Source organism: Cupressus sempervirens, chromosome 3, assembly GCF_028749045.1.
Source record: "Cupressus sempervirens isolate cs-2001-9-10 chromosome 3, ASM2874904v1, whole genome shotgun sequence".
NCBI lineage: Eukaryota > Viridiplantae > Streptophyta > Pinopsida > Cupressales > Cupressaceae > Cupressus > Cupressus sempervirens.
In genome coordinates this window covers 1,073,806,273-1,073,821,667 of record NC_143120.1, presented here as the reverse complement: position 1 = coordinate 1,073,821,667, position 15,395 = coordinate 1,073,806,273, and the positions used below count along the sequence as shown (strand labels likewise).

General features: G+C 35.3%; 1 pseudogene; it reads left to right on the top strand.

Annotated features, from left to right (window-relative positions):
• Positions 1-3,444: 3,444 nt before the first annotated feature.
• LOC149570467 (chaperone protein ClpB1-like) lies at positions 3,445-15,162 on the top strand (annotated as a pseudogene).
• The last annotated feature ends 233 nt before the right edge of the window (positions 15,163-15,395 follow it).

Below are 15,395 nucleotides of genomic sequence, written 5' to 3'. Positions count from 1 at the left end.
TTGCAATGCTTTAGGTGCTTGGGTTTAGCCTTACTTTTTTGCAGTAAGTCTAGATGCTTTTTGGGGATGCCTCTGCTTGCATCTCCATTAATGGCCGCTAGTCTCAAGCCTTTGAGCTTTATCATTCAATTTGTCAAGGCTGCCTACTAACACCCTCTTTATATGTTTTGGCGGCTGAAGGTTTTGGATATTTTCTTGCAAATTCCATCTCACAAGGGAGGTTTTGTGGTATTTCCCTTCCAGATTCCCTTGATCAACTTGTGAATGGCCATTTTGCAGATGACTCCGTCCTCATTTTCATTGAGGATGAAGATAATGTTGCCTTCTCTTTGCAATGTGTTGACACATTCTATCTTGCTTTAGGGTCTGTTATTCATTGACACAAAACCCTTTGCAGAGAGTCTTCCCTTCCCTGTCTTGCTTGGCTTGGGCTTCATCACGAGGAATTTTTTCAATTTTTGGTCATCCCTTTTTCCTTCCAAGCCTCAATCATCGAGCTTTGGAATGTAGTTCTTACAAGAATAGAGAAGAATCTGGAGTATTGGATCACCAAACCTCTCTCCCTTGCGAGAATATTCTAGATTTGTTCCAAAGTGTTGGCCACCACCCATGTTTACTATTCCTCCTATTGGGCTTCTTCAAAGGCTTCTTATCTCAAACTTGAGTGCCTATTACATGATTTTGTCTGGGTGTCAAATGCTTCTCACCAAGGCTTTCATAGAATTTCCTGGGATTTTTGCATCTGGTGGCCTAGGCTTGATGTCCACCCATAAGCAAGCTACTAATTTATGTGCCAAATGGGTGATTCAAGCTCTTTTCAACAATGAAGCTTGGAAGATTTTGTTAAGACATTGCATTTCTTCAAGCTTTCTAGTTCACCGACCAGCCTTGAAGGGGATTGGTTTTTAGACCCTTCTTGTCACCACTAAACCTATCTAGATTCAGGGCACTTTTGTTGCCAAGAGTATTGGGAAAGTTTAGAAGCAGTTAACCCTTGGCTTCATTGGGTTGGTAATTCGTTCAGAGATGGGCTCTCCATGAACCAACACAATCTCTGGTGGTCACCATTATTTTCTATCCAAGGTGTTCCCCTAGCTACGGTGCATGGGGCTAGTGCTCTGTGTTTTTTTAAATGTGGCATAAGAACCCCTAAAGATTTTTTCTCCAGAGTTACTATGAGCATATGGTCATGGGAGGATATGAAAGTGCAATTCTGGCTCACTCGTCCAGATTGATAGACTTTTGATCTTCTAGTTTTTGTGATGCCTCCACATTTGTTACATCAAGTTGGCATTCAGTCCTCTTACCCTTGGTGGAAAGACTGGAAGTGGTATCCAAACACCTTGGTAACCAGCTATAAGCCTAGGCTAGGCTATCGATGGTTGGCTCCTCATCTGCCCATGGTTGAAGGTCTCAACCAACGATGGCATTTGCAATCTTCTCATCATACTTGGAGTCATAGGTTTGCAATTGTGTGGCAAGCCATTACTAAGCCTAAAATTGTGCATTTCGCTTGGTGTATTCTTTTCTAGGGCTTGCCTTTGGGCCCCTGGCTATGGCACTTGGGTGTTTTTGACCTCCATTGCCCTTTTTGTGGTCAACCAGAAACTTTTTTGCACATTTTTTTGGTTCTGTAGATGGGCTCAGTGTTTCTAGTGATTGATCTATGATCTCTTTTGCCCCTTCCACCGAGAACCTTTCTCTTGGCATATGGTTGTTTTGGGTGAAAACACTCAAATTCCCTTCAAGTACTCCTAGATATGGTATGCTTTCAGATTGGAGATCTTATTTATCATTTGGAAAGATCGTAATGCAATTATTTATGCTAACAACACACTTGACATTAATGTTGCTATGTATGCTAAAACATGTATTTATAACAATGCCATGTTGCAGATTCAAATACAAATAAATAAAGTGGCTTTGGAGGTGGGTCACCTACAAGAGCTTTTGGCTCATTGGAGAAATGCCCCCTGAATGGTAGCTTGAGTTCTATTGGATTTGGCCTTCGACAATTGTACTCCTCCTCACGGTCACCATTGAGGACGGAGTAGTTTTGCTCGCTGCTCTAACATGCCTCGCTCTCAGCTGTACCACTCTCCAGCGGTGGTACTTTTGGTCAGTGCCACTCTTCTAAAGGATCTAGTGCTCAACACCACTCTACCTTGCATCCTCGAGGTTTGGCTTGGGTGGTCCCCATTGGTTCTTCCTACTGCTCTTGCTACCGGTTGGCCCTCTGCACACTCAGACCCCAAGTGGGTGTTTCCTCGGCTAGACTTAGCCCTTTCTCCTCCTAGGCCTGAGGGAGAGAAAGATGAAGATAATGATGTTGCTACTGATGAAGGATGGGGTCCCCTTGAGCCTTCTATTCACCCCACCCTTGGGTGGGGCTTTGATGATAAAGATCCTCCTCCCTCAACTGCCGTTGCACTGGTAGATTGAGGTTTTTTAATGTTTTCTAATTTTTTTTTTTTGATGAATAGTTGATATCTAGCCTTTGGCTGTATGAACTTGCTGGGTGATCCTATTTCTCCTGGCCCCTTTTTTTGTGAATATGTAACTTTATTTGTATTTTTTTTAATATAAGGGACTAATCATCAAAAAAAAGAAGAAGTAACTTTCTATTTGTGCTTGGTTTTGATAAATAATATAGACAAGAGGCTAACAATTTTTTGACATAAATTAATAATAAAAATGGAAAATGACTTTTAAAACTACTATTTAGATTTTTATTTTTCATAAATTAATAATAAAAATAGAAAATAGCTTTTTAAAATTAAAAATAATATTTTTATTAAAGAATTTTAATCAACGAATTGAAAAATTTTTCTGGCAGGAACTAAAAATTAGTTTAAAAAAAAGAAAAAATAACTTTCTATTTCTGCTTAGTTTTGATAAATAATATAGGCAAGAGGCTAACAATTTTCAGACGTAAATTAATAATAAAAACGGAAAATAACTTTTCAAAACTACTATTTAGATTTTTATTTTTCATAAATTAATAATAAAAATAGAAAATGGCTTTTTAAAATTAAAATTAATATTTTTATTAAAGAATTTCAATCAACTAATTGAAAAAAACTTCTAGCGAGAACTAAAAATTAGTTTCAAATATATACACAAATAAACATTAATAAATTTTTTGAATGAAATCGAAAAATATAGCCACTACCCTGGGACGAGTGAAAGTGCACAGTGCAAGAAAAAACAATTCTGCCATTGGAGCAGGTGTTACATGCTCCAATTGTAACTCCAATTCTGAAACTCCCATAATTTTGGTAACCGCTCATAAATATGCTCAGAGCCAATTATAGCCGTATGGGATGCTCCTCCATGGTGAGTCATAGAAATATGAAAATAGAAAGGAGAAGGAAATGCAACTAGATAACAGATATTAGGAAGCACATCCAACAGGTGTGGTGTTGTGCAACAGCTTCATAGAATATGGATCCCCATATCATGTGCTCAAGAAAGACCGAGGGAGCTGTAGTGGCCAGTGTAGAACTCACTCAAAAACATGGGCATGCATAAGTCACTCCCTTTCACCTGGCCCTTGCGTTGATGGAGGACGATTTTGGGCTACTAAAATAGAGCATTTTGTCTTCTGTGCCCTTATCTACCTCTTGTGGAGATGAATCACTGGAATCCATTAGGAGAGTCCTGCGCCAGGACCTGGAGAGGTTGCCGACCAAGGGCTCTGCTCCTGACGGCATTTTGCACAGCAATGCTCTCAAAAATTGCATCAAATGTGGTGAAGAAGCAACAAAGAAGAAGGAAGGCAGTATTCTGGCAGTGGAGCATCTGATTGTTGGTCTAATGCAGTACTCGTAGATTATTTAGGCATTCCATGAAGCGGGCCTTAGTGCATCCAACATAAAAACCCTAATCAAGGAGCATAATGTGGTGCAAAGTATCTTCGCTGATAACAATTTCCCTACCCTGAAGTCCTACGGTCGTGACATTGTAGAAGGGGCATTGGAGCTTGATCCGATAATTGGCAGAGATGAAGAAATAGATGGGATCATTAGAATTCTTTGCCGAAAGACAAAGCAAACCCTGTGCTGATTGGAGAGGACAGTGTTGGCAAGACATCAGTGGTGAGGGGCTAACTCAATGGATTGTCAAAGGAGATGTGCCAAGGTAAATTGTTTTCTAGCGTACTAGTTTTTCCTTTATATCAATTTTAATATAATAAAAAAATGATGTGCTTGGAGTATTGGATTAGGGTTTGACATTAAGTTGTAGTTCATGATTATGTACTTTTTGATTGATGGAATTTCTTTGGGATGGTGCAGTTATTTGGTGGAAGTTAGATTGATAGCATTGGACATGGGAGCCTTAGTGGGTGGAGAGAAATGCATAGGCGACTTTGAAGATCATGTCAAGCCTATATGTAAGGAGGTAGAAGAATTTCAAGGGAGATTAATATTGTTTATAGATAAATTACATTTGATTCTTTGAGCTGGTGAGTGATTTCCCTTTTCTTTGTGATTTAGAACTGTTATCAACGTAATTGGCTGACACGGAGATCGTTTTCAGGTCCAACTGGGGCTGCTAATTTATTTAAACAAATGCTTGCTCACGGCCAACTGCAATGTATAGGAGCGATTACATTTGAACAGTATAAGAAATATGTAGAGAGGGATAGTACATTCAAGCGTCAATTCCTGCAAGTGTTCATGGTTGAACCCAGTGTGTCTGACACCATTAATATTTTGCGCAGTTTGAGAGAAAAGTTCGAAGGGCATCATGGTGTGAGGATCATGCATAGAGCATTAGTTGTTGCTGCCCAATTATCAAGTCATCATATAACTGGTAAGTTTACAAATTTAATAGTCATATGATTGAATTGGGTCTGTCGTGGGGGCATTCTAAAACTTAATAAATGAGATTTGATCAAATGATTTTGTCAATTTATTGTTTTGATTTTAACTCCTCAGAAGTTTGATGAAAGCTTGAGACATTTTAGTTCAGCAGATTGTAGGCATCTTGTTGGCTTTGTAAGATTAATTCATTATTGTTTGCTTGTTTGGACTCTAAACAGATCGGAATCTTCCGAACCAAGCAATTGATCTGCTAGATGAAGCATGTGCGAATGTGAGAGTGCAATTAGATAGTAAACCTGAAGAAATTTATGAAAAGGAAATTACTCAACCAGAAGTTGAGCTGAATACCCTTGAAAAGGAGAAAGACAAGGCTAGGCAGGCTGAGCTAGCAGAGGTTGGTACCGAGATCTACCTTTCCTTTAAGCAGTTCTTTTATTTTTCTACTTTGCTTCAGGCTTATATTAGCAAGCACAAAGGAAATTTACTGTGGCTTGCACGAGGATTTTCCATGGAATTGAAGGTAAGTTGGTGCTTATTCTTTTTCCAATGAAACATAAATAGAGACAGTTTATGTTAATTAAAACCCATATCATCCTTTGTGGCCTTTTGCTTTAAATTCACCAATTTATATGATTTCCCCCCTTAACATTAACTCTATAGAGTGATGTACCCTTAAACCCCTTGTTTTGCATCTAGCAATCTAAACTTTGATTGGTTCTTCAAAGTAGTGATGATTTTACATTATACAAACTCAATCAATCTCCAAGATAAACATTTGACCTTGTATGGCAACTTCAAATTTCAGTGACTTCCCTCGGTTTGGGAGCCTCCTTTCTTCAGCAAAATTCACTTTAGTTTTACAAATCTTCAATTTTATTTTCAAACATAACTGTCTTTTTGGAGTATATTTTTATACTTGTGCTTTCTATTTTTCAAACTATCTGATCCTCCAACTATCCGGGCTGTATCGGCTGTATTACAATTTGACTTCAGCTTATTTGCAGTCACTTTACAAACCTACTCTTTCTGAGACTTCAATAACTCCATCTAAACACCAATTCTTTTGAACAACTTTATGTCTGCAGACAAACTATGGATGAACAACCTCTTCATTCTCTGGCAAAGTACCTTCTTCAACACTGCTAATCTTGCTACTCTCTAGGATCTTCATGCTTGAAATATGACACTGTGGCTCAGCTGCTACTGTAATCTTCAAACACCTTAAAAGTACAATTCCATTTGTCTCCTGAACGGGTAATGATGAATTTCTCAAATTAGCAACTAAAAACGTAGAAAGAGAAATAGAAACAGTTTGTATTAATCAAAAGAAACTATATGAATGTTATCACCTGAGCTCCAACTCTTTCTCACACTATTTACAGCAGATAGCTTTCAGCTTAAATCACCTGACAGCTTTGCTGAGCTGGAGCTGGATAGATAGCTTAACATCTATAGAGGAGAAAGATCAAACATAAAATAATGTATTTCTTTCTACCCAAGAACATTCTAGATGGGACAGTGATAGGTTGAAGAGTACATTCAAATCCATTAAAATCTTAAGCAAGATCTTCCAACAAGACTTGTCTTTAATGCTGGAGATATTTTTACCATATAGAGGATATAATCAGAGATAGTTGGGGTTATAGTTTCCAACACAATAAGAGATTAAGATGATCCTTGTTAAAATTAAATTCTAGAGAGAGAGAATTGTGCCAGTGGAAGCAATAGAGTAAAGAATGGATGTGTACCCTTCAGGAGGTAGAAGGCATGATGAATGTGGCGAGATTTTCCAATTTTAGATATGGAGCACTTCAAGAGATAGATGCAGCAATTGCTTGTTATGAAACTAACTCTATGGAAAATTTAAGGACAACAGACATTATAGGGCCTGATCAAATTGCAAAGGTATGTGTAATGTGAGAATTTTTCTATTGATAATTTTTACACCAAGAGGCATTCTATACAATGGCAGCACAAATGCCTAGCATGAAAATATGCCAAGATTCATTGTCAATAAAAAAGAATTGGGAGCGGTTACAAACTTCCAAATTAAATATTAAAAAAGAATTTTTGAAATAATAGCTAGCCAAAATAATAGGAAGCCAAATGGAGGCCAAAATAATAGGCCCGAAATAATAGGGCTCGAAAAAGTAGGGCTCGAAAAAGTAGGACCCAAAAAAATAGGGCCCGAAAAAATAGGGGCGAAATAATTTCGATATGATTTTTTTTTTGTTAAATATAATTTTGCATGCACATTCACGCTTACTTTTTGCAAGGACTGGGGGAATTTGAAACAAATTCGTGGAATGTGAAGAGATGTTTGTTGGGGGATATGAGGAGCCTCTCAGAAGTTATAAAACCAAGGCTCCTCATTTCATTTTCATTTTATGTTTTTGCAGGAAGGAAGAGGTGGAGGTTATTGGAGGATTAGATTGGAGTTTTTGAATAGAAGTAGATTGAAGTTTTGGAGTAACATTTTTGAAGGTGATATTTCCTTTTTTTATTTACATTTTCATTTAGATTTAGATGTAGATGTAAATTGAAATTCAAAATTAGTTATAATATTCTACTTTGATTTAGATTTCAATTTTAATTAATTTCATTTAGATTTAGAATTATGTTCATAACTATTTAGGCTCGCATTTAATAGTTTAGTCTTGGATATTTGATTTAGATTTAGATTTAGATTTGTATTCAAAATCTATTGGATTTATATATTTTATAATACTTTTCATTGTTAATGGTGCTTGATGGGAGTGTTTTTGGGGGTGTCTTCTTTTCTATTTCTGAAATATTTTGGTCCAATATGTACTTTCCTAACTAGATCTATCCATTTTCTTCTGATTTATGCATGGAGCTTCTTGACGCTATTAGCGCGTTGCTAGGACTGAATGGGAATGGATTAAAGGTAAACGACTGACTCTAGATTTGGATATACATTTGGAATTGGCTCTGCTATGGCTCCAATTTATAGGTTCCTTCCTACTACCTATTCTTTCAGTGGTTTAATCTGGTTAAGTGCAGATTGAGAGGTTCTGGCTCATTCCCACCAGTTTGTAATTTTGTCACGATGTCTAGCGTGTGGCATTCTGATGGGATTCTTCATTGGAAAATGGTGCAGATAATTATGTCAATGTTGACTAACTTGTCCAATGTGATAATTGCTCTGGATATAGAGTGCGGCCATGGTGATTTTCTTAGCAATACAATTGAAAAAAAAGAGAAATCTAGTATTAACACAATGTTATAGGAAATCTCTAAGCAGAAATGCTTATAAATACATTCAAATTTCTTTTGTAACTCATAATATCAATCTCACTTTTTCTTGTGCTCCTTTAGTCTAAGAAAGATAACAGATTGGAGTAACAAATTGCTTCTGTAACAGCAGTTGCAGGTGCAATTATTTTAGCAATTTTGAGAATTCTAACTGTTCCTGTGATGGGTACTTATGTTTTAGTTCTTAGATTATGTGATTTGGTTGTATTTAGAGTCTTTTTAATAATGTTTGAAAGTATTGTTAAATATAATAATAAAGATTAATTTAATGTTAAATATAACATGCTACAACACTTATCAAAAATATAAAAAACACAATTTCTACAACAAAACAAGAATGGAGAAATTTTTTTTAGTTTTTGTATTAATTTGTCTGCTTAAAATAGATTACAATTGCCATATTTTATATTGAGAAATGCCTCATATAGACTTTCACATACTTATTTAACTACACTACAATCAAGACTAACTTTGTACTTAATCTAATTTTATCGAATGAGACTAGGCCAAGATTCCTATGTAACTACTGTTATAACAAACTTAGACAGCTATAGAACCTGTGATTAATAATTTATAACTGCTTGATTTTTCATATTTCATGCGTAAATTCATGATTCTAAAAACTCAAAGTTCAAACTGCATGTTACATTCTCTTCCTTATTCGGTGAATTGGTGCATGACTATTAGATTAAACGGTGCATGGAAGAGACAAAACACTGAAAGAAATTACTATTTTCTTATTATTATTGTTGCTTCTATTTTTAATTTTTTATAATTATTGTTAGTCTTGATGTTGTTTTTAACTTTATTATTACAAATATTGATTATTAATATCTTTGAGTTCATCCAGAGAATAGTACTAAATCTAGAAAAACTTAGTAATAATAGTTTGAGATAACTGTAAAAAGTTTTTATTTTCACAAATATTCTCTTTCTTTTGAAAATCTGCTATTATTTTGGTAATGAATTGTAAAGTAGAAAGGAAAAACTTTCTATAAATCTTTTTTGGCTACTGTTTCGCTTGCGGTTTTAATTTTATATGAAAGTTTATTATTTTTTCAAATCTTAAAAATAAAGATTTTTATATATGTAATTTTATTTTATTATTAAAATAATAAGATTTTGGAGGTTGTAAAATATTGAAGTTTAGAAATTATTTTAGATTTTACAAATGAATTTTCACATAATATTTATATTAAAGAAAGAAAAGATAATAAAATTGTTACTTAAATCAAATATAAAAATTATAAAATTTTACCGAAATTTATTAATTGTATAAAAAAATATTAATGATAATTAAGTTCTATTAAATGTACTTGATTTTATATTATAGAAATACAAAAACAAATTATAAATTGGGACAAACTTTAGAAATGAAGTCAAATTTAAAGATAGACAAATAACATGAGGTGACATGTGTGTGTGTGTGTGTGTGTGTGTGTGTGTGTGTGTGTGAGAGAGAGAGAGAGAGAGAGAGAGTTAACATGAGGCGACATGATATAGAGAAAGAGTGAGATAAATAACATGATGCAATGTGTGTGTGTGTGTGTGTGTGTGTGTGAGACAGAGAGAGAGAGAGAGAGAGAGAGAGAGAGAGAGAGAGAAGGGGAAGAGGGTGAGAGACATGAGATAGACATACATAGAGCATTTTAGAGATATATAAACATGAAGATGGTGTGTGTGTGTGTGTGTGTGTGTGTGTGTGTGTGTGTGTGTGTGTGTGTGTGAGAGAGAGAGAGAGATCACATGAGGTGATGTGGTAGAGAGAAAGAGTGAGACAAGAGGGAGAGATTGAGAGACATGAGGTAGACATAGATAGATGTAGTGAAAAATAAGGAGGGAGAAAGAGTGGGGTGGGCGGGTGGAGAGAGAGAGAGAGAGAGAGATGATTAGAGGGGACAGTTGATGTACATATATAGAAGGGGAGTAGGGAGAGATGAGCTAAATAAGAAAAAGAATATATAAGGCCCAAAAGAGATGTAGACAATGATGGGGAGAGGAAGAGTATGATGGATAGTGATAGACAATGACAATAATTATGGAGGGAAGGATGTATATATGTAGAGAAAGAGATGGACAAAGAGAACAATGTAGGGGGAGTGGGGAGGGTATACATTATTGGGGGCAGGGGGGGGGGGGGGTAATTATAGAATGGGACATGTGAGAGAGAGTGTGATTACAATTAACCCTAACCCTAACCCTAACTCTAAATTATAATTATAATTTAGAGTAATAATATTTATTAATTATAGTTTTATTATCTATAATATGATTAGTAACCCAAAAAATTTCTTAATAGCAATAATAACACAAACCCTAACTCTAACTCTAACTCTATCTCTAACTTTAATTATCCCCCTAACCCTAACCTTAACACTTTATAATCCTAAATCTAATGCTAATTCTAACCCTAACCCTAATTCTAATCCTAATCCTAGCCCTAACTCTTACCCTAACCCTAAATCTAATCAAGTCACTTTAACCTTAACCCTAATCTAACCTTGATCACAACTCTATCTCTAACTTTAACTCTAACTCTAACTTATACCCTAACTTTAACTCTAATTCTAACTCTAACTCTTATACGAACACTAACACTAACACTACCTCTAATTTTAACTCTAACTCTAATTGTAACCCTAACCCTAATGCTAATCCTAACCATAACCCTAATACTAACCCTAACCCTAACCCTAATGCTAACCCTAACCATAACCCTAACACTAACTATAACCCTAACTCTAACACTAATTCTAATCCTAACCTTAATTCTAACCCTAAATATAACCCTAACTCTAACTCTAACTCTAACTCCAACCCTTATTCGAACTCTAATTCTAACTCTATCTCTAACCCTAACCCTAACTCTTATTCTAACTCTAGCACTAACCTTCACTATAATTGTAACCCTAATTCTAACCCTCACCCTAATTCTTACCCTTACCCTAACCCTAACTCTATCTCTAATCCTAACTATATTTCTAACCCTAATTCTAACCCTAACCCTAATCCCAACTCTAACTCTAATTTTAATACTAACCCTAACCCTAACTCTAACTCTAACCCTAAGTGTAACTCTAACCCTAACAAGAACCCTAATTCTAATTCAAACCCTATCCCTTACCCTAATTTTTATCCTAATGCTAACCCTAACTTTAACTCTAACCCTAACCCTAACCTTAACACTAACCCTAACCTTAATTCTAACCTTAACCCTAACCTTAACTCTAACACTAATACTAACCCTATCTTTAACACTAACCTTAACCATAAACATTAATTTTCCCCTAACTCTAACCCTAAATCTAACTCTACCATAATTGGACTCTAACCATAACCCTAACCCTAACTTTAATCTTGGCTCAAAACTTTTCCCTAACCATAACTCTAGAACCTTAACCCTTACTCAAGCCCTAACCCTACCCCTAACCCTAACCCTAACCATAACCATAAGTCTAACACTAAACTTAACCATGAGCATAACTCTAACCCTAAACTTAATCATAAACATAACTCTATCCCTAACTCTAACCCTAAATCTAACTCTACCATAACTAGACTCTAACCCTAACCCTAACTTTAATCCTAACTAAAACCCTAACAGTAATCCTAAACCTAACCTTAACCCTGACTCAAATCCTAACCCTAATCCTAAACCTAACCTTAACCCTGACTCAAATCCTAACCCTATCCCTACAATAACCCTAACTTGAGCCCTATAATAACCCTAACCCTAACCCTAACCTTAACCATGAGCATAACTCTAACCCTAAATCTAACACTACCATAATTGGAATCTAACCCTAACCCTAACTGTTACTTTAATCTTGACTCAAACCCTAACCTTCACTCTAACCTTAACCTTGACTCAAACCCTCACCCTAGCCTTACTATAACACTAACCCTAACCATAACCATAACTCTAACCCTAACCTTAACTATGACCATAAATCTAACCCTAACCTTAACCATAAACATAACTCTAATCCAAACCTTAACCATAACCATAACTCTAACCCTAACCCTAACCGTAAACATAACTCTAACCCAAACCTTAACCATAACTCTAACAATAACCTTAACCGTAACTCTAACCCTAACCTTAACCATAACTCAAACCCTAGCCTTAACTCCAGCCCTAACTCTAATGCTAACCCTAACCCTTATTCTATCCCTAAGGTTAACATTAATTGTAATGGTAACTTTGTCCATAACCATATATCTATGTTTGACTATAACATTTTACATTACAATATGCCAAAAAGAAAATTACTTTTTTAAAACCATAATCCTACCCCTAACTCTAACCCTAAATATAACCCTAACTGTAAATCTAACTCTACCATAATTAGACTCTAAACCTAACCCTAATCCTTAGTTTAACCTTCACTAAAGCCGTAACCTAACCCTAACTCTAACCTTAACCCTAACTCAAAACTCTAACTCTAACCTTAACCCTTACTTTAATCTAGATGAAAACCATAGCCCTAACCTTAACCTTAACCCCAACTCAAACCCTTACCCTAACCTTAACCCTAATGTAACTCTATATACAACCCTAACTCTAAATATAAACCTAACCTTAACCATCACCCTAAAACTAACCCTTCCTCTACCCCTTTCTCTAACTCTAACCGTAAATATAATTTTAACCCTAACCCTAAGCCTAATTATAACCCTAATTTAAACTTGAACTCTAGCCCTTATTCGAGCTCCAATTCTAACTCTACCTCTAACTCAAACCCTAACTCTAATTCTAATCATAACCCTAACTATATGTTTAACCTAAACCCTTATTCTTACCCTCGCCCTTTCCTTAACCCTAACCCTAACTATATTTGTAACCCAAATTCTAACCCTAATCCTAACATTAACTCTAACTCTAATTCTAAACCTAACCTTAACTATAACCCTAACAAGATTCATAATCCTAAAAATAACCCTAGCCCTAACCCTAATGCTAATCCTGACTCTAATTGTAACTCTATTCCTAACTGTAACTCTAACCCTATCCATAACTCAAACCCTAACAATAGCCCCAACCCTAGCACTAACCCTAACCCTAACTATAAATCCACTCTTCAATATAACATTTTACGTAACAATATGCTTAAAATATAATTGACTTAAAGTGATGCAAATAAACACCATATATAGAATTAAAAAATAAAATATTCAAGAATAATTTTATAGTAAGTTTACACTATTACATTTTTATAGTAAGTTTATACAATTGTATTTAAAAAGAAATAAATAATTCAGCACTTACCTTTAAAAAAATTTTAAAAATTAAAAAATACTTTTCCAATTGCACTGTGATTGCCACTAGCTTATATATGCCTCTATATATATTACGCTAAGAGTAATCGTTCTCGAGGTGCCTATTTTTATTTTCATAAATTCCAACTGTGATTAAAATAATCTTGGGATTAAATGAAAATAGGTGCCTCAAGAATGATTATTCTCTACATAATATATATAAAGGTATATATAAGCTAGTAGTACTTGTAATTGTAGGCATTAGTTAAAGTTCATGGTGGTACTTATAATTTTCATGTAATAAGACAACATAAAGTGAATCACAGGACCATCATTACACAATATCAATGATATATTAATATAATTTACTGATCAATGCAGGTGATGAGTCGTTGGACTAGTATTCCTGCCACCAGGCTTAGCCAGGATGATAAGGATCGACTATTATGCTTGGCTCAAAGGTTGCATAAAAGAGTTGTTGGCCAAGACACAATAGTTAAGATAGTTGCAGAGGTTGTGCTTAGATCAAAGGTAGGACTTGGGAGACTACATCGACCTATTGGGGTCTTTCTGTTCTTGGGGCCCAGTGGAGTTCGTAAAACAGAGCTTGCAAAGGCTCTTGCAGAACAACTATTTGACGATGAGAACTCCCTAGTCCGAATTGATTTGTCTAAATACATGGAGACTCATTCAGTTTCAAGGCTCATCGGTGCTTCACTGGGGTATATACGGTTCTTATTAAATCTTCTTACTCCAGTTGTTATGAATAAAAAGCATTCAATATTTAAGCTCAGTTCTAATGAATTATTGCAAATATCGCAGTTATGAAGAAGGTGGGCAACTGACTGAAGTAGTTAGAAGATTACCTTATAGTGTGGTTCTATTTGATGAAGTTGACAAGGCACATGTATCAGTACTCAACATCTTACTTCAGATGCTTGATGGTGCTAGATTGATGGATGGACATGGCCGTATAGTTAACTTTTCAAACACAGTCATTATAATGACTTCCACTACTAGAGCAATGTACTTGCAAGATGACCAAGACCAAGCAACTATTGAAGTATGAATAGTTGAGAAATGACCTCCTTTTGTTTCAATTTTCTTTAATGCTCAAGTAAAAGCTCATGTGGTGCTGAATTGTAGGTCAAAAAGCGCTTGAGGCCAGAACTATTAAGTAGGCTTGATGAGATACCTGTCTTTGGACCTCTTAAAAATAAGGAGAGGAGAAAAGTTGCAAGATTGCAGATAAAAGATGTAGCTATGTAGCTTGCAGAGAATGGAGTTACTTTGACAGTTAAGGAGACCTATGATCTTGTAAGTCTCTTTTTATTGTTGTTGTTGTTGGAGCAGTGGTCAGTTATACTAATCAGTCACAAATTGCAGGCTTTATACACAATTTTGGTAACAACAATATTAAAATTACACACTAACTTCACTTTGGATTTAATTATCTGTTGACTGCATTTATATTTTGGGTATTGCAGGCTTATGGCTTTAGACGCTTAAGGTGCTGGTTGGAAAAGGAAGTGGTGAACCTATCGTCCCGAATGCTCATAAATGGAGAAATTGATGAAAACAATAGTGTAATGGTAGATGCAATCTCTGGGCAGCCAAGGTTATCCTATCATGTGGAGAGGAATGGAAGACTAGTAAATCCAATCATAAAGAACTCTACAACTTCCTATTAAAACCTTCAAATTTGATGCACATTGTCGCAAATATGGGAGTTGAAGATATAGATGACGATGAGACTATGCAAGAAGCTGATGTGTGTTTAATACTCCCATTGATTTTGTGAGGATGAGTTGACGTGAATGGTTGATACTTTTATTATGTGAAATATATTAAACTGATGTTTTTCTAAGAATGCACAATTGCAATTGTTAGTCCCTCAAAACCAATGTTCCCAGTTGTCTTTGTCAATCAATTTTCATACCCAAATTTATTGGACTTCTAAAGTCTAGAAATAGGTTAATTTTTAATTATTAATGTCTTTTTTGATTGGCTGATGCTAAATTTCCTGGGAATATT